Genomic DNA, 21,740 nt, shown 5'->3' with positions numbered 1-21,740 from the left:
GAGAAGGCAGGTGTATATGGTGACTGTGCTTGCTTAGTTCCCATGGAAAATGTCAAGCACTACTTATGTACCACCACTTTTAGAATTAGAACAAAGGTAACAGGAGAAAAAAGCTCACAGTCTGTGACCCAGTGAAAGAAGTTTATAATGGATTGAACATCGCTCCTTCTAGGGACAATAGAGTTGATTAAAGAAAGAGAACGAAAGGTTAGGTGCCAAAAAATAGAGCCGTAAGCAAGTGCTCTATAATGGCCAAGTTGGGTGCTGAAACCATTTTAGAATACTAGCGTAGGTCAATATTTAAGCACCTAACTTTAGGCGTGAGCATTTACGCCATGTCAAAGGCTGGTGTAAATGCTCGCACCTAAATATTGTCAGTTGTGCTAATGACTTATAAGTACATAAGTAGTGCCATACTGGGACAGATCAAAGGTCCATCAAGCCCACCATCCTGTTTCCAACAGTGGTCAATCCAGGTGACAAATACCTGGCAAGATCCCAAAAAAGTACAAAACATTTTATGCTGCACCCCACCTAGCTATGCCTCTGGGTCAGACCAATGGTCAATCTAACCCACTATCCTGTTCCAGCAGTGTCCAATCAAGGTCACAAGTAACTGGCAGTAACCCAATTAGTCGCAACACTTCATGCTACTAATCCCAAGCAGTGGCTTCCCTCATGTCCATCTCAATAAAAGATTATGAACTTTTCTAAACCTTTTTTAAACCCAGATATGCTAGCCGCCATTATCGTATCATCTGGCATCAAGTTCCAGAGCTGAACTGTTCGTTGAGTGAAAAAAAACATTTCTTCCTATTTGCTTTTAAAGCATTTCCATGTAACTTCATTGAGTGTCCCCTGGTCTTTGTACTTTTTAAAAGAGTAAAAATTGATTTATTTTTACCTGATCTACACCATTCAGGATTTTGTAGACCCCAATCATACCTCCTCTCAGCCATCTCTTTTCCAAGCTGAAGAGCCCCAACCCCTTTAACCTTTCCTCATATGAGAGGAGTTCCATTCCCTTTATCATTTTGAGAAGAAAAATGGCATTGTGGCTTTTAAGCCCAAAGAAGAGATGTCTCATGGTAGATTCCCTATTGGGGTAACAAATTTGTGAGCTGAAAACAGGGACAGAATGTTTATGCAATAAAAGTGACCAGACAGTAACAACAACTGAGGCTTTGAGGATGATGTCAGTTTGCTTTTTCTACTTTGTAGTGTTCACAAGTTTCAAATGTGTTAACGCAGCAACAATTCTAACTGTTACCATGTGGCCAATATATGTTATTTTCCAGTGTAGAAGTAATTAGATATATTTATCGTATATACTATGGTAGTACTTTCTACAGATAAGAGGATATGAGCCTCTTTGGAGCTGTCAGTCACTGGAAGAGAAATCTAAAGTTTATTTTTGTGATAGCTGGGCAATCTAAAAGTCTACACAGAGCTTGCTACACTTCAGACATTTTAAGGAGGGAGATTATAGAGACTGTGGAAATTCATAGCAAACTATTATTCCTTTTCTAAACATGTCAGCAAGCTGTCAGACATTTTCTCCCTCTCCTTATCTTGTGTATTCAAATGTACAGATCCTCTCCTCTCTTACATTTGACAACACGTCTTCCTTTTGCCTGCTTACCTAGCACGTATTGTTTGCATAGTTTTAATGATGGAAAATAGATTGTTAAAACATTATTTTCAGGGATTTAGTTTCACCATGGAAATCCATGCACTTCTCTTGTTATCCATTGAGGGATCTTACTTTCATTCTATATGACAAAGTACAAATAAAGATTAGCAAATATAAGAGTGCACTGCAGCTATGCTTGGCAAGAAAAGAGGAAAAAGCAATGCAAATTCAACTCCTGCTCAGATTAACAAAGAGAACACTCTGTCATTTAATAAAAAAAAAAGAAAGAAACATATTTCAAAGAGCTACAAAAATCTCTTGCAGGAATTTGTGAAACGTATGTTCACAGTTGTGAATCACTTCTAGGTGCCTTGACCATTCCCACAGTGTAGGTGACCAGAAGCTACAGGTGTTTCTATAGTAATAGTGAAGAGTCAGCAGTCCTCCGTGTGATTTTATACCCTTCAGAAATAAGCCCCTATTCCCTACTGAATTCTGTAACATATAAACCCTAAATCCACTATCTCCTAGAGGGAAGAAGAGGTTTAAAGAAATGCAGTATGCAAATCTTTTTACTTTCTAGCATTCACACTCATACTCAGAAAGGACATATTTATTTTGAATTATGCCTGCCTGTCCCTGATGCTTCTTATTTAGTGCTATCATTCAATGCAGTCACCTCACATGCACACACAGTCATATTATATTAGTTCTTATTTCTGAATTATTTTTTCCTTGATTGCAATCCCTCCATTATCTCAAGAATTCTGATGATTTCTATGGCACTTTCAGGATCAATTCACTAGAAGCCTGAAGACCTTGTATGGATTGTTTGCATACACAGGAGTTTCCTTCCCGTTCACGTTGCCTCTCAGTAATGTTTTAACATACTGGAGTGCACCAGTAGGTGTTTACAGTTGCTCAGTAACTTCCCCCCTCCCTTTTCACAATATTTTCACAGCATTGACATTCTCACTCTCACTTTGGTACCTGCTTTATTTTCTTGCTGACACAACTTTGAAAAATCAATTCTGACAATTTCATTTTCTTTAGTGTAGCCGGTCCCTCAGGCATCTTCTTGGATCTTGAGGGGAGAGAGGAAGACAAAATTCAAGGCCATATGTTCTGCATATGCTTTACATGGAAGCAGTACCTTTCTTTCTCCTCCCACACTCTTTTCACTCACTGAAAATGAGATCAGGATACATCTAGGATATGGCAGTATTATAAAACAGGAAAAAACAAAAATAGGTAGATACTTGAAAACTTCTTCTTGTCTTGTCCCTCTGTCTGACTTCTCACAATTTTTACTTCAGAATCTTCCCTATTCCAGCTTCTCTTCTTAGTCAAGAACCATTTTTATAACTGAAAAGACTAGCTTCCTTTCTGATCTTACATTCAGGAATTCTAACATCTGGCCTGTATATGACAACTCAAGATATTTTCTCAAACCAAATAAATCATCAGATTCCTTGATCTTAAGGAAAACATCAGAATAGGCCCTCTCCCACATCTCCTGTCTCTTGACTGTGCTAAAAACACTAGTGTATTTTGTAAAAGTCTTTTACAAAAGTGTGCTAGCGATTTTAGAGCACATTAAAAATAAGCACATGCTAAATTTTAGAGTTGTCCACTATTTTCTGTGGGCATTGCTAGTGTTTAGCATGCGCTAATGATTAGCATGCCCTAAAACCACTAGTCCACTTTTTTAAAAGGACTCCTGACTTAGTACCCTACTGCACCGATAGTCATATATCTTCTTCGGTCTTGCACGATATTAGACTACCAGGACCAGGAACAATGTAGGCCAGCTACTCTGGCCTTGAGTGCTGACCCTGCTTAGCCAGGTCTTAAGAACTAGTAATTATTATCTCTCTCCAAAAATGAAACTTCTTTCCTTTGGGACTTAATAGTATATAATGAAATAATTCTCTTTTCCTTTTCCCCAACCAGTTTGGTTGCCAGGGCCCAGTTTTTCAAGTCTTGGAGTTCTGGATTAAGGCAACACGTTCTAAATGTGTGTTACAATAACAAGATGAAGGCAAGAGGCTGAATTACTTTTTTTTTTTGTTCAGGAACTAGGCCATTACACAAGAGCTACCCTTTCAGGAGCTTAAGCTACCTCTTCAGTACTTGTCAGAAAGGAGACAAAAATACAACTATTCCATGTCTTTTACACTCCTCTATGTCATTACTTGATCTCATCCTGGCTTCCAAATGAGGAAGCCATCTGCAAATACTTCCCAGATTATATATGATACCACTAGAAGTGAAATAGTATCCCTTTAGCACCAAAAGCATTGTTTCCAGACTGCATCTATATCACATCACTGAGCCATTTTAATGACCAGGATCAGTACCAGGTCCCAGTATCCAAGGCTTCTAGCTCCTTCTATTTAATAAAAATAAACAGATGCTGGGTGCTTCAGTAAGAACTATCTATATGCTACTTGCTGATTAAACATAGCCATCAAAACATATTAGTCAAAGTAAAAAAAACAAAAACTTTTCCTTGTTACTTTCCAATCTTGCTCTTGCAGCTATATGGCAAGTTTTCTGCAACTCCTCTACTCCTATCCAGCTTCCCAGAGATTATCAGATGCCCCCAGATTGTCCCATAATGCCAAGGTCTGACTTTAATTGAGTACCTATATCTCCATTTCCTTTAGAGGGTTAGCTGACCACCAACCATTTATACAACAAATGTTTAGATGACTGATTTAGGTAGAGGTTGAGTAAAAGACTGGGCAGTATGAAAGTCTCATTAGAGGTAGTGACTAAGAAAATACCAAAGGTAGAGGGAATGATGGTAAACTATGGCGATAAGCCTGAGAATCTTTATAAATTATTTGCTCCTTGATTGAGGACAGCATTCCCTTATGGCATAAATTGGGGCTTTTGGAAAACAGAGTGAGATGTCTTAATCCCTGGATACTTAACTTCCTTCAAATTCCCTCTACTTCACCAAAAGAGCTCTTTAAGTATTTGATGAGGAATTCCTGGAGAAACCCTGACTCCCTCCAATAAGCTGTTCTGTTTGCCTTTTAAGAAAAAGCTTGAGCGATGAGAGGACAGGCTGGATTTGCCTCTCTTCTTTGAGAGTTCCGAAAAGAAGAATCAGTCTAAGCTGCTTTGCTACTGTTCTTTATTTTTGAAAAAGAATAAGAAGTTTTAATAAAGCTTTTCTTCTGTTCTAGGAAATGATAGGCCCAATATTCAAAAGATGTTGAGCTCCTAAACGTATGCCTGATTTTTCAGCCAAACTTAGTGGTTATTTTAGAAGCTCCATTATTTTTTTTGGATGTTTGAAAACTGGCATTTAGATGTCCACATTGCATGGACATCAAAATTCCAATTTTATAACGGCAGGATATGGATACCTAACACTGCAGTATGCCCACATGGCAAGGGGTCATGGTCTGGACATGTTTTGGACAGGACTAAGGATGGCCAAAAATATAGATGTCCAACTCTGATCACAAAAGGGGAAGAGATGTCCAAGTTTAAAAAGATGGATGCTGTAATTTAGACTTAGTACTTGTCACATCCAGGTTACAGAAAGGTGCTCTGATTGAGTAGCTGTCCACTGGACTACATAAGTACATAAGTATTATCATACTGGGACAGACCAAAGGTCCATCAAGCCCAGCTTTCTGTTTCCAACAGTGGCCAATCCAGGTCACAAGTACTTGGCAAGATCCCAAAAAAGTACAATACATTTTCTGCTGCGTATCCTATAAATAAGCAGTGGATGTTCCACAAGTCCATTTTAATAATGATCTATGGACTTTTCCTTTAGGAAGCCATCCAAACCTTTTTTAAACCCCACTGAGCTAATTGCTTTTACTACATTCTCTGGCAACAAATTCAACTATTTAATTACACGATGAGTGAAGAAATTTTTTATCCGATTTGCTTTAAATTTACTACTTTGTAGCTTCATTGTGTGCCCCCTAGTCTTAGCATTTATAGAAAGAGTAAACAAGTGATTCATGTCTACCCGTTCCAATTCACTCATTATTTTATAGACCTCTATCATATCTCCCCTCAGCCGTCTTTTCTCCAAGATGAAGAGCCCTAGCCACTTTAGCCTTTCCTCATAGGGAAGTCATCCCATCCCCTTTATCACTTTTGTCACCCTTCTCTGTACCTTTTCTAATTCCACTATATCTTTTTTGAGATGCGGTGACCAGAATTGAAAACAATATTCAAGGTGCAGTCACACCATGGAATGATACAAAGGCATTATAATGCCCTCATTTTTGTTTTCCATTCCTTTCCTAATAATACCTAACATTCTATTTGCTTTCTTAGCTGCCGCAGCACACTGAGCAGAAGGTTTCAACGTATCACCATCGATGACACTTAGATCCCTTTCCTGGCTGGTGACATGTGGCATTGAACCTTGCATTATGTAGCCAGAATTTGGGTTCCTCTTTCCCACATGCATCACTTTGCAGTTGTTCACATTAAATGCCATCTGTCATTTAGATTCCCAGTCTCATAAGGCCCTCTTTTAATTTTTCACAACCTTCTTGCGATTTAACAACTTTGACTAACTTTGTGTTGTCATCAAATTTAATTACCTCACTATTTACTCCCATCTCTAGATCATTTATAAGTACATTAAAAAAAGCAGCATTCCCAGCACAGACCCCTGGGGAACCCCACTATCTACCCTTCTCCTAAATCTACTCACTGTTTTCTATCTTTTAACCAGTTTATAATCCACAATCAGAAACTACCTCCTATCCCATGACTCTCCAATTTCCTCTGGAATCTTTCATGAGGTACTTTGTTAAGCACCTTTTGAAAATCCAGATACATAATATCGACCGGCTCACCTTTATCCACATGTTTGTTCACTCCTTCAAAGAAATGTAATAGATTGGTGAGACAAGATTTCCCTTCCCTAAATCAATGTTGGCTTTGTCTCATTAATCCATGCTTCTGAACATGTTCTATAATTTGTTCTTTATAATAGTCTGTACAATTTTGCCCGGAACTGACATCAGGCTCACCGATCTATAATTTCCCGGATCTCCTCTAGAACCTTTTTTAAAAAATCAGCGTTACATTAGCCACCCTCCAATCTTCCGATTCAACACTTGATTTTAAATATAAATTACATATTATTTATTTATTTATTTATTGCATTTGTATCCCACATTTTCCCACCGTATGGCAAGTTCAATGTGGCTTACATATTGCTAAAAAGGCAGTTACAAAATTTAAATTTGTAGAAGCCTAGTACATAATACAGAAGTTATTACTAACAATAGTTCTGCAAGTTCATTTTTCAATCCTATCAGTACTCTAGGATGAATATCATCCAGTCCAGGATTTGTCAAATTGTGCCCTTACATCCTCCAGGTTTACAGAGATTTCATTCAGTTTCTCCAACTTGTCAGCTTTGAATACCATTTCTGGCAGTGGTATCTCTCCCAAATCTTTTTTTTTTTGTTACTTTTGTACCCTGTGCTTTCCCACTCATGGCAGGCTCAATGTGGCTTACATGGAGCAATGGAGGGTTAAGTGACTTGCCCAGAGTCACAAGGAGCTGCCTGTGCCTGAAGTGGGAATTGAACTCAGTTCCTCAGGACCAAAGTCCACCACCCTAACCACTAGGCCACTCCTCCCCTCCACTTCCTTGGTGAAGACCGAAGCAAAGAATACATTTAATTTCTCTGCTATAGCTTTGTCTTCCCTGATTGCCCCTTTTACCCCTCGGTCATCTAGCGGTCCAACCGATTCTTTTACCGGCTTCTTAATTTTCATATATGCAAAATTTTTTTGCCTCCAACGCAATCTTTTTTTCAGAGTTCTTCTTTGCCTTCCTTATCAGCGCTTTGCATTTAACTTGACATTCCTTATGCTGTTTCTTATTATTTTCAGTCGGTTCCTTCTTCCATTTTCTGAAGGATTTTCTTTTAACTCTAATAGCTTCCTTCAGTGGGATCTCAAAACTGACTTTATTAGTTCTCAGTGCATTGTTGTAACCACTAGGTCACTTTCTTTGCACACAGTTAACACAGAGGAAATGTCTTTACCATTGCTAACTACATTGCAGATAATGTGATGTCATTAGGTGCATTCCGGGAGCATCAATTGTCACATTTTCTGCCACATTAAGACACAATAACTACCTCCACATTAACTTAAATTGCATCCTTCAACTATTCACTACTCATTCTTCACCCATTCTAGGTTAGCAGAGAAATTAATGCATGATAAATGCTAGGGGGCAGTGTTAACTGTTCATGTTGAGTGAAGAGCCTCTTATAAAATACATACAACACTACACACACAGAGACAAGTAGTTGGCTGCACATAGATCAGAACAAGGCATTTTACACAGGAAAATGTTCAACGTAAAAAGAACTTTGTTCAGGGTTTGCATATGAATAGAACTATTATGCGTATAAGTGGTAATTGTACTACTGACAAGCTAAAGTGGTAGATTTTATAATACTGCATGTAGAAAGGGAGCCAATTAAGGAGTCACTTTGATATTCAAACTTGTAATATTTTAGGTGGTTTTAAACTCTTGAGGAGTAAGTACAATTCTCTGACAAGCGCCCCCTCCAACCCCAGGTCCAAATGAGCAGTTAGCCAGCGTTTATATGTGACTTGAAACAGAAATATGAACATGAAACTTGTATGCCACATGGGGGTAATGCTAAAAGTGGGTGATAACATTTATATCCTGGTTATGTGCGCAAATATTAGTGCATATGTGTGCAAACACATGCCTAAATGACAAAATTCTGCCTAAGCACTTTTCAATCAATACGCACATATCTTACAAAGCTCCTATCTTACAGACCTGCTACTGGCTAAATCCAGAGGTCTCTATTCCATCCTTATCCTTCTTGACCTATCTGCTGCTTTCAACACTGTTGACCACACTATACTCCTGAATACGCTGTCCTCGCTTGGATTCCAGGGCCCTGTTCTTTCCTGGTTCTCCTCTTACCTCTCAATTCGTTCTTTCAGTGTTCACTCTGGTGGATCCTCTTCAACCTCCATCCCGCTCTTAGTTGGTGTGCCTCAGGGTTCTGTCCTTGGATCCCTCCTTTTCTCCATCTATACCTCTTCCCTTGGTACCCTAATTTCATCCCATGGCTTTCAATACAATCTTTACGCTGATGACTCTCAGATCTACATCTCCACCCCTGAAATCTCAACCCCTATCCAGGACAAAATTTCAGCCTGCTTGTCTGACATTGCTGATTGGATGTCTCAACATCATCTAAAGCTGAGCATGACCAAAACGGAACTTCTCATTTTTCTCCCTAACCCCACCTCCCCTCTGTCCCCTTTCTCTATCTCTGTTAATGGCTCTCACATCCTCCCTTTCTCCTCGGCTCGTAACCTTGGAGTCATCTTTGATTCCTCTCTCTCCTTCTCTGCACATATTCAACAGGTCGCCAAAACCTGTTGTTTCTTTATCTACAACATTAGCAAAATTCGGCCCTTCCTTTCTGAATACACTACCAGAACCCTTATCCACACCCTTGTCACCTCTCGCATGGACTATTTCAATTTACTTCTCACTGGTCTTCCGCTCAGCCATCTCTCTCCTCTCCAGTCTGTCCAAAATTCTGCGGCATGACTTATTTTCCGTCAGAATCATTTTACCCACACTAGCCCACTCCTCAAATCACTTCACTGGCTCCCTGTCCGCTTCCACATACAGTTTAAACTTCTCTTACTGACCTTTAAATGCATCCACTCTGCAGCCCCCCATTACCTCACCACTCTTATCTCTCTCTACATTCCTCCCCGTGAACTCCGCTCACTGGACAAATCTCTCTTGTCGTCCCCTTTCTCCTCCACTGCTAACTCCAGGCTTTGTTCCTGCTCTCTCGCGGCACTTTATGCCTGAAATAGACTTCCTGAACCTATACGTCTAGCTCCATCTCTACCTGTTTTCAAATCTATTCTGAAAACCCACCTTTTCACTGCTGCTTTTAGCTCCTAGCTACTACTCAATTGCTCTCCCCTTGTCCCTTCCTTCCTTCTCACCCATTACTTCCCTCACTCGTATCTGTCTTGTCTGTCTGTATTATTTAGATTATAAGCTCTTTTGAGCAGGGACTATCTCTTTGTGTCAGATGTTCAGAGCTGCGTGTGTCTGGTAGCGCTATACAAATGATAATAATAATAATAATAATAATAATAAAATCATTTTCAATGTTGACTTCTATAAGGTACACATATCTCTGACATTTAAGTGCAAACACATCAGCTCTTTAGTTGGCATAAATGCTCATGCCTATATTATAGGCACATAGTTCACCTGTTATACCTATATATAGCTGAATTGTTATAGAATCACACCCATAACATGCTTATTACCTTTGTAAAATATGGAATATATGAATACTTTTAAGGACTGTCAAAAAACCATGCTCAGTGTATGCCCCTTTAACATTTATGCATGCTTTCATTTCCAAGCAAGAAGAAAACAGATGAGTGGATGAGAAAGGTAGGATTTATTAGTAATTCTTCAAACTGACTCGATACGGACCGTGTTTTGGCAACAGGGCGTGCGTCAGAAGTCTGTAATCATATGCATAGATAAGAAGTCTAGACAACAAATTAGATGTACATCACATGAGTACACAACTAGAGACTGGTGTTCTATATACACTTGCAAATAACTGCAGATTTGCCTGCATATCCGTGATTGCATCAAGCGATTGATTTGCTAAGGGGAGATTCTATATATGGCGCCTAAAAAATCGTCCCTGAGACTAAGAATATTGTGTAATCGGTGTCTAAATGTAGGTACTGATTATAGAATATGCTCAATTGATATTTCAGTGCCTAAATCTATGTGCATCCATTTACACCAATGAAAACATGGTACCTGAATATCAGCAATGGTACTCGGATAACGTCTGGCTCCGCCACCAAACTGTTGCAACACTATCCAGATAGTGCTGAAGTATTCAGTAAAGGTTTTCAGCAGCATTATCTGGCTGATGGTGCTAAAAATCAATGGCTGGCTTTAGTAATCAGCAATTATCCAGGTAAGAAGTGCTCTTACCTGGATAAATGCCATTGAATATTAATCCCATTAAGCTTTTATATTCATGTGCCTTTTCATAAGTAAACTCACATGTAGCTGTCATAGAAGACCAAACATTCACCCCAAATGGTTTTATTCTCTAGAGAGCATATAAAGGCAAATTGATTTAAAACAAATATTTAGAAGATACTCATAACAGAAAATAAATACTCAAAATTATATTAATATATTTCTGGATTAGTCTTGTCCATAAAATATAAATACAAACCCTAAAATCTCCAAACAGATGTAGTAATTGAACAGCCCTAAAACAGAATAGCTATAAATCTCCAACTGATCAAAATAACATGGTAACATAGTAAGTGACAGCAGATAAAGACCTGAATGGTTCATTCAGTCTGCCCAACAGTCATATTCATTCTCAATTCAAGATTAAATCAACAATGAACGTGATATTATATACTCGATCATGGTCTTCCTTTGTTGTTTCTGAGACATAGTCCATAGAAGTCTGCCCAGCTCTGTCCTTATGTTCCAACTACTGGAGTTACCATCAAAGCCCATTCCAGCCTATCCAAATCCATCTTGTTATTTGAAGGACACAGACCGTAAAAGTTTGCCCAGCACTGTCTTCACATTCCAAATTACTGGAGTTTCAGTTGAAGCTCTCTATAGCCAGTCCTAAACTGGATTGCTATATGTGGGGCTCAGACTGTACAAGCCAGCTCAGCACTGACATTAGTTGATACAGCCAGAATTGCCATCTAAGCACCACTTGACATGCAAACACATATGCAATCTTTTAAGTTTTGTTTTTTTATACCATTTATTTTCTAATTAGAGATCCTATGTATTTATCCCACACCTTTTTGAATTCCACCACAGTTTTTTTTCTCCACCACCTCCCTCGGGAGAGCATTCCAGGCTTCAACCACCCTCTCCTTACATAAGTACATAAGTACATAAGTAGTGCCATACTGGGAAAGACCAAAGGTCCATCTAGCCCAGCATCCTGTCACCGACAGTGGCCAATCCAGGTCAAGGGCACCTGGCACGCTCCCCAAACGTAAAAACATTCCAGACAAGTTATACCTAAAAATGCGGAATTTTTCCAAGTCCATTTAATAGCGGTCTATGGACTTGTCCTTTAGGAATCTATCTAACCCCTTTTTAAACTCCGTCAAGCTAACCGCCCATACCACGTTCTCCGGCAACGAATTCCAGAGTCTAATTACAGGTTGGGTGAAGAAAAATTTTCTCCGATTCGTTTTAAATTTACCACACTGTAGCTTCAACTCATGCCCTCTAGTCCTAGTATTTTTGGATAGCGTGAACAGTCGCTTCACATCCACCCGATCCATTCCACTCATTATTTTATACACTTCTATCATATCTCCCCTCAGCCGTCTCTTCTCCAAGCTGAAAAGCCCTAGCCTTCTCAGCCTCTCTTCATAGGAAAGTCGTCCCATCCCCACTATCATTTTCGTCGCCCTTCGCTGTACCTTTTCCAATTCTACTATATCTTTTTTGAGATACGGAGACCAGTACTGAACACAATACTCCAGGTGCGGTCGCACCATGGAGCGATACAACAGCATTATAACATCCGCACACCTGGACTCCATACCCTTCCTAATAACACCCAACATTCTATTCGCTTTCCTAGCCGCAGCAGCACACTGAGCAGAAGGTTTCAGCGTATCATCGACGACGACACCCAGATCCCTTTCTTGATCCGTAACTCCTAACGCGGAACCTTGCAAGACGTAGCTATAATTCGGGTTCCTCTTACCCACATGCATCACTTTGCACTTGTCAACATTGAACTTCATCTGCCACTTGCACGCCCATTCTCCCAGTCTCGCAAGGTCCTCCTGTAATCGTTCACATTCCTCCTGCGACTTGACGACCCTGAATAATTTTGTGTCATCGGCGAATTTAATTACCTCACTAGTTATTCCCATCTCTAGGTCATTTATAAATACATTAAAAAGCAACGGACCCAGCACAGACCCCTGCGGGACCCCACTAACTACCCTCCTCCACTGAGAATACTGGCCACGCAATCCTACTCTCTGCTTCCTATCTTTCAACCAGTTCTTAATCCATAATAATACCCTACCTCCGATTCCATGACTCTGCAATTTCTTCAGGAGTCTTTCATGCGGCACTTTGTCAAACGCCTTCTGAAAATCCAGATATACAATGTCAACCGGCTCCCCATTGTCCACATGTTTGCTTACCCCCTCAAAAAAATGCATTAGATTGGTGAGGCAAGACTTCCCTTCACTAAATCCGTGCTGACTTTGTCTCATCAGTCCATGTTTTTGTATATGCTCTGCAATTTTATTCTTAATAATAGCCTCCACCATCTTGCCCGGCACCGACGTCAGACTCACCGGTCTATAATTTCCCGGATCTCCTCTGGAACCCTTCTTAAAAATCGGAGTAACATTGGCTACCCTCCAGTCTTCCGGTACTACACTCGATTTTAGGGACAGATTGCATATTTCTCCTTAAAAAATAATTTATTGCAATTACTCCTGTCTACCATCCCGCAACCTCAATTCATGTCTTTTAGTCTTACCATTTTTCCTTCTCTGGAAAATATTTGTTTCTATATTAATACCTTTCAAATATTTAAACATCTGCACCATATCTCCCCTGTCTTTGTTCTCCTCTAGGGTATACATATTCAGGTCTTCCAGTCTCTTTTCATATGTCTTTTGGCGTGAGCCCCATATCATTTCTGTTACCATCCTCTGGACTGCTTTAAGTCTTCTTTTATCTTTAGCAAGATACAGCCTCCAAAACTGATCATAATACTCCAGGTGGGACCTCATCAACAACTTGTACAGGGGCATCAACAGCTCCTTTTATCTGCTAATTACACCTTTCTGTATACAGCCTAGCATCCTTCTGGATACAGCCACCTCCTTGTTTTGTCGCCTTCAGATTCTCAGATACTATCACCTCAAGGTACCTCTCCCTGTCTGTGCATATCAGCATCTCATCACCTAACACATACGTCTCCCTTGGATTTCTGCTCCCTAAGTGTTTCTCCTTGCTGCGTCAGTAGGATATCCTTCAATGTCAGCCATTTTCGGGGAACCATTTTCAGGGAGTAGGCATTTTTGGCCATCCTTGTGCAGTTGATGTTTTACTTTATTAAATATGAATTAAAGTCTGGCATTTTTGTTTCTCTTAATCATTATAAGCAAAAATTTAATTAGAGTTTACACATTAACACATGACCATTAATGAGAAAAATAGTAAAAGATTCAAAATAAATAGCAAAATTCAAATTTTTCATCTAAGTGAACAAACACAGACTTTGTTATTAGAGTCAGCTTATCATGTTTTACAGAACAGTACAGAACAGTGTTTGGTTCAAATTCACTCCATATTTCACTAGACCTCAGCGGTACCATTCCAACAGCTCACAGACTCATCACTTCCTAAACTTTATACACCACATTATCACCGGTCTATTGTTTACTGAAAATTTTCTAAAAGCTTATCAAACATTTTATTAAATCCAAATTACTAACCTTCTTAATCATTAACTTTAAAAAGTAAGATGCTTGCACTCAGTTTATTCTGTTCCAAAATATCGTAATCCAAGTTGGTAAGGGTACTCTTAGCCAACATGAATCATGTCCCCTTTTAAAATAGTTGCTGTCTCTCTAACCATCTCAAGAAGAAGCAGGAGCCACCCTCTGGATACTGGTGTTGACTATCCAGATTTATTTCTGCCACAAAGGTCAGTGTTTAAAAAAAAATGCTGACAACCGCAGCTGAATACTGACCTGTTTATGTACATGAGATTTACGTTTATTTAAACACTGACTAGTTAGGGTTACACAGTATGATGGTGCGGGTTAGATTTATCGCTACTCTAAGATGTTTTTCAGTGCCAATAAGAAGGTGTAGTTTGATCCAGCTCCTGCAAGCAATGACTCAGCTGGTAATCAGAGTGCAACACGTTCCATGGTTAACATTTATTTCTCTGAATAAAGTTTGCTTTAAATTTTAGGATTTTGTCAATCCATGGTCCATAATCCAAATTGTTATTGCAAGCGTTAGTGCATATTAGAACAGCATTCACATGCATAAAAACTGCTAATACAACTTTAAAATATCATTTTAGCATTAATGTGGCCTGAAATGATGCTTCACATAGATATGGAAATGAACTCATTATCAGGTAAAAGAATGTTAATGAGTTCATTGGCATCTTAATGCAGCTTGTACTGTATAAGCTGTTTTTAATACTGCTGATGAGTAAAAGTTAATGACAGCTCCAGATCTCTAGTTAACATTAACACACATGTCATTACTTGGCCTAAGACTTCTCTTGGAATCAACCCGATTCCCTTCTTCCAAATCCCTGCATGTTTTCATGCTGCCAGCTTTAAGAACATAACCTTACCAAGGAACTAATCCATGTTAAATATGGATGTAAATGACTGATGTTAATATGTATTATAAATGGACAGAGAGAGAAAATGAGATAGCCAATATTTTATGCAACAGGCTGTGTGTATATGTAGATGTAGATAATACCAAATATTTAACCCATATAAATGATTAGGTATCTATGAATTGACAGAAGAATGGATAATGAAACCCCAGCTGGTTCAACAAAAATTTTGCAATTCTATGAATTCTTGCTATGTTTTTGCCAATATATTTTGGTCTCAATATCTATCAAGCCAGAAAGAATACACATTCTTAACTGGAGCAGCACAAAGATGGTAGGCCCCAAGCCTGGCCCAATATCTTTCAATGGGCCAGTTCAATGCATTGCAAAAGAATCCCCCCTACCCCCCCCCCCCCCACACACACACGTTCAACAAATATATTCTTCTCACTCCAAATTTTCTTTCCAAAGACTTGCAAATCCCAATTCACTTTAAATAGTAACCCTTAAATCTTGTATACCCCTGGGATGATAATAATGGAGGGAGAGGAATAACCCCTGGATGTTTGTACTCTGGTGGCTCTAAGCCACCTAGCAGTTAGTACTATTGCTAGGGGTTAGTCTGACAAATAATACCTAATGAAATTTTTAAGTGAATGTTTTATTTTATTGGTACATTAATTCATATTGCATATTTATATGGGAGACAGTTTATTATTTGATAGTGTATCTCCTATTTTTTCGAGATTTCATTGGCTGACAATACATAAACGTATTGCTTTTCAAGTCAATATTTGGTTTAAATTCTGAGGGTTTGAGTGATTGGCTGGTTTTTTCATCTATGGACAGAAAATTAGGTTTCTTAAGAACTTTGAAGCAGATATTCAGACTGCGGGACTTAGACTGGCTAGCTTCCACGGTCAACACTAAGCCCGGATATTCAATGTCAGGCCATTTCCAGTGACTGGCATTGAATTTCTGTCTTATTTTGGGCCGGTTTAAAGATAGCCAGTTAAGTCAATATTCAGACTTAAGCGGTTATCTTTAAACTGGCCAAGATATACTAGGTTTTCACACAGCCAAGTATGGCTGCAAAACCCAATTTAAAAATCTGTGGATAGCCATTCATATCGGCAGATATAACTGGCTATCTGCTAGCCGCTAACCGGGGATATTCAGCGGGGGATAACCGGTTATACCTCACTGAATATCGGCAGATAGCTGGTTAAGCGCTATTTAACTGGTCAGCAGCCATTCTAACCATTTCAACAGCGTTTAATATCAGGAGGATTGAAACTAGGCTTTTCTTTTCTAAAAGTCTCTGCAGCCCTCTTCTGAAACCAAAATATGAAGGAGTGCTTGATCATTCAGATACAAATCTCTAGAAGCGAATAGGCTTGGATAGGGGCTAAGAACACAAAAGAAAATAATATTAATCTGAGAAAACAGGCATAGGATGGACAAACCACAAATCCTGGCTGGACTGCCAATGACCCAAATGCTTTAAGAACCCGGGGGAAAACTCCCCTTGCAGCAGCAAATGAAGCAGCTCCAATTCTAAAGGAATGAGTTCCAAAAGAAGAAGGATCAAGGCCCATACACTGCAATCTCTTTTTGAGGAGTGCTGAAAATTGAAGATGGGTAACAGGCTCATTTTTTGAAAGACACGGATGTCCAAAAAGTGACATAAATTGGCACTTGGACGTCCTTCTCACAGAGACGTCCAAATCGGTATAATTGAAACCCGATTTTGGACGTTTCCAACTGAAGTCCATCGCAAGGATGTCCAAATTTCAAGGGTGCAAATCAGAGGCATGGTGAAGGTGGGACTTGGGCGTTCCTAAGACTTGGACATCTTTGACCCATAATCGAAAAAAGCAGAGACGTCCATGTCTAACACTTGGACGTTTTCACCCGAGCCTGTTTTTATTACGAATAAGGCAAAGAAAAGGTGCCCAAAATGACCAGATTACCACTGGAGGGAATCAGGGATGACCTCCCCTTACTCCCCCAGTGGTCACTAACCCCCTCCCACCTTCAAAAAACATGATTAAAATATTACTTGCCAGCCTCAGATGTCATAATCAGGTCCACAACAGTGCATACCGGTCCCTGGAGTATTTTCGTAGTAGATGCAGTGCACTTCAGACAGGTGGACCCAGGCCCATACCCCCCATACCTGTTACATTTGTAGAGGAAACAGCGAGCCCTCCAAAACCCACCAGAAACCCTCTGTACCCACATATAGGTGCCCCCTTCACCTGTAAGGGCTATGGTAGCGATGTACAGTTGGGGTAGTGGGTTTTGGCGGGGTGTGGGGGGCTCAACAAACAAGGTAAGGGAGCTGTGTACCTGGGAACATTTTATGAAGTCCACTGCAATGTCCCCTAGGGTGCCCGATTGCTGTCCTGGCATGTCAGGGGGACCAGTGTACTACAAATGCTGGCTCCTCTCATGTCCAAATGGCTTGAATTTGGACATTTTAGACTTGGACATTTTTGGTTTTGAAAATGGGTGAAAATCAAAGACATCAAAATGCAAGGACGTCCAAATCCAAGTATGCCCATGGTATTTTCAAACACAAAGATGGAAGTCCATCTTTTTTCAAAAATTACCTTTTCCCCGCCTCCGAATTTGGATGTTTTACAAAGACGTCCAAATTAGAAACATAGAAACATGACGGCAGATAAAGGCCATATGACCTATCCAGTCTGCCCAACTTAGACGTTTCTTTCAAAAATGCCACTCCACGTGGCTCACCAAATTGATGAATAAGTTAAAAGCATCCACCAGCAGCACACAAAGAATGAAACACCTGGGCACTTGTGACCTGGCTTGGCCACTCTTGGAAACAGGATACTGGCTAGATGGACCATTGGTCTGACCCAATATGGCTATTCTTATGTTCTTATGTAGAATTCACTGGACAAGTCAATTAACCAGGCAGAGCACAAACAGACCCAAACACTCATCTAAGATCAGTGAAATAGGGCCATCTCAAACAAATCTCTGATAAAGCATCAGAAAATAACAACAGATCATCATGTAAAATCAGATGATGAAAGGACTGAGACAAGAAACACAACCCTCTAGCATAGCATTTCAATTGTCACACTAAAAAAAGACTTAGTAGGATCAGAGAAGCCATATAGCTGGGAAAACATGGGTATACTAGCCAACAACAAGGAAATCATATCCAAAGACTACTACTACTACTACTACTTAACATTTCTAGAGCGCTACTAGGGTTACGCAGCGCTGTACAATTTAACAAAGAGAGACAGTCCCTGCTCAAAGAGCTTACAATCTAATAGACAAGTGAACGGTCGGTCCGATAGGGGCAGTCAAATTGGGGCAGTCTGGATTCACTGAACGGTAAGGGTTAGGTGCCGAACGCAGCATTGAAGAGGTGGGCTTTAAGCAAAGACTTGAAGACGGGCAGGGAGGGGGCTTGGCGTAAGGGTTCAGGAAGGTTGTTCCAAGCATAGGGTGAGGCGAGGCAGAATGAGCGGAGCCTGGAGTTGGCGGTGGTGGAGAAGGGCACTGAGAGGAGGGATTTATCCTGTGAACGGAGGTTACGGGCGGGAACGTAAGGGGAGATGAGGGTAGAGAGGTAGTGAGGGGCAGCAGACTGAGTGCATTTGTAGGTAAGAAGGAGAAGCTTGAATTGAATGCGGTATCCGATCGGAAGCCAGTGAAGTGACCTGAGGAGAGGGGTGATATGAGTATATCGGTTCTGGCGGAATATGAGACGTGCAGCAGAGTTCTGAACAGACTGAAGGGGGGATAGATGGCTAAGTGGGAGGCCGGTGAGGAGTAAGTTGCAGTAGTCCAGGCGAGAGGTAATGAGAGCGTGGACGAGAGTTCGGGTGGTGTGTTCAGAGAGGAAAGGGCGAATTTTGCTGATGTTAAAGAGGAAGAAGCGACAGGTCTTGGCTATCTGCTGGATATGCGCAGAGAAGGAGAGAGAGGAGTCAAAAATGACTCCGAGGTTGCGGGCAGATGAGACGGGGAGGATGTTATCAACTGAGATAGAAAGTGGAGGAAGAGGAGAAGTGGGTTTTGGTGGAAAGACGATAAGCTCGGTCTTGGACATGTTCAGTTTCAGGTGGCGGTTGGACATCCAGGCAGCAATGTCGGATAAGCAGGCCGATACCTTTGCCTGGGTCTCCGCGGTGATGTCTGGTGTGGAGAGATACAGTTGGGTGTCATCAGCATAGAGATGATATTGGAAACCATGAGATGAGATCAGGGAGCCCAGGGAAGAGGTGTAGATTGAGAAGAGAAGGGGTCCAAGGACCGATCCCTGGGGAACACCAACAGATAAGGGGATGGGGGTGGAGGAAGATCCATGAGAGTGAACAAAGACCAGCCCACTCCCTTACCATACACAATGAAATTCACCAAATCCCAATCATCCACTGGGAACCTGCAGGAAATATGGGACTGCTGCAGAAAACACTGAAAACGGTGCCGTGCACCATATGCTTTCCTCATGTTGAATGCCAGTGGGTTTGTCAGTAAGCTCCTGAAAATGCATCTTCCAGAGGTCAGCTGGCATGGCTGTGTGGTCAAGATCCTCATGCGGAGCCAGCGCTCAAAACTGGGCCCACTGCATCAGCAGTCTGGTTAGTATAGCCCAGCACATGATGAGCCACCAAGGTACCATTCAAAGATAAGCAGCACAAAACCACAAGACAGAGTAAATCCACCAGCCAGGAATAATGAGCCCTGTGCTTATTAACTACTTGCACCACTGAAGCAATGTCAGAATATAAAACCACCCTTCTGTTCTGCAAAAACTTTCCCCAGAGTGACAAAGCTGCCCAAATCAGAAAAAAACCCTCCAAAAAAGCAATGTTCTTATTCCACCATAGAGCTTTCCACTCTAGTGACAATGTCTGGACACACCAAGTGCCATGAAAATAGGCCCCAAAACCAATCCAACCAGAAGCATTGGTGAATAACTCCAGAACTAAATTTGACACCGAAGGAATCTGCGAGATATGAACACCATTACATGATCGCAAGTACAAACATCAGAGGTACAAGTCAGCTTTGACCACAGCTGGAATGTGAACCTGAAAATGCTTCTGCATCAAACAATATGACAACAAAGCCAGATGACGGGAAATATTGCCAAAGTGGGTATCACATGAGAAGCAAAATTAAAAAGCCCCACTATTCACTGAATATGCTGTAAAGCTGACACATCTCCTTAATCATTCCACACAAAGTATCCACCTTATTAGATGACAGTCTAGAACAGATACAAAATCTAGCTCAATCCCAAGAAAAAACAGCCACATACAAGGACCCTCCGATTTATCCTCAGCCAATGGAATTCGAAATTCTCGAGTCACCGTACAAAGATCTACCACCAACTGCACACATTAGTAAGAATCTCCCTTCCCACCAAACAAAAAATCATCTAAATAATAAACAATCCACACCGAGCCTGAGACCTTCTGAACTATCCAATGAAGACAGGAAACAAAAAGCTTTAAAATAGGCACAAACCATGGAGCAGCCCGTGCACTTATCAAAATAAAACTGCCCCTCAAAATGAAAACCAAGGAGATGAAAAGAACTAAGGTGCACTGGCAGAAGGCAGAATGCCGACTCAATATCCACCTTAGCCATCAATGATCCGGGCCTCAAAACACTCAACATATCCATTGCTAAATCAAAGGAAGCATACTGGACAGAAAAATACTCCCTATCAATAACATAATTAACACTACAACCCAGTGGAAATGACAAACTGTGAATCAACCTAAATGTACCTGCCTCCTTCTTAGGCACAACCCCCACAATCAAGGTCCGAAAAGGGGGGAGGGTCCATTAACGAGCTAACAATGCACCCCCACTGCACTTCCTTAGAAAGTTTATCAACCATCCTATGAGCATGAATTGAAGGACTATTAAGACAGGAATGCACTTGCAATGGACTATCAAAGGGAATAACAAAACTCTCAGAAAACCTATCCGATAACAAGCAAGCAGCAGCACCATTCAGATAGTGCTGAAGCCAACCATAAAAAGCAAATAAATTAATGGGAGATCGGTTCTTGGCCCAATATACCTCCGGGCAGTGGTCCCACGTAACGCCAAACTTGGTTCAGTACCTATCCATTGGTACAGTGAAATCATGGAATGTGGCCCTCCACACCCGCTATATCTGTGCCAAAATATACAAGAGGGATGATCACATCATCCTGCATTGAACTGAAAACAGGTGCTGGGACCTACCACCGCCTTCTGCCCAGTTACCCCTCCTGCACCCCCAAGGCCCCCAAAGGACTGGACCACCGAAGCTCTGCAAAACAAAGGAGAGCAGGATGAGCCTGCCGACCCAGGAAAGATGGTTGGACAAAATGGACTGCTGAAACTAAAGGAAATCAACTGCCCCTGCATCATCTCCACCAGCCACAAATCCACATCGCAATAGCCCCATACTTCAGATTTATCCCTCTCCAAATCACTACAAAATTCAGAATTGTAATTCAGCCAAGCCCCCCCCCCCCCCCCACACACACACAATACATTCTGTAGATCCATTGAATTAAATCAGCATAATGGAGCAGACCAGTGTAACACCCAGGCTTTGCTGCACCCAACACACTAGCATAGATATTAAATGTCAG

Source organism: Microcaecilia unicolor, chromosome 7 (genome assembly GCF_901765095.1).
Source record: "Microcaecilia unicolor chromosome 7, aMicUni1.1, whole genome shotgun sequence".
Lineage (NCBI taxonomy): Eukaryota > Metazoa > Chordata > Amphibia > Gymnophiona > Siphonopidae > Microcaecilia > Microcaecilia unicolor.
This window is presented reverse-complemented; position numbering follows the sequence as displayed.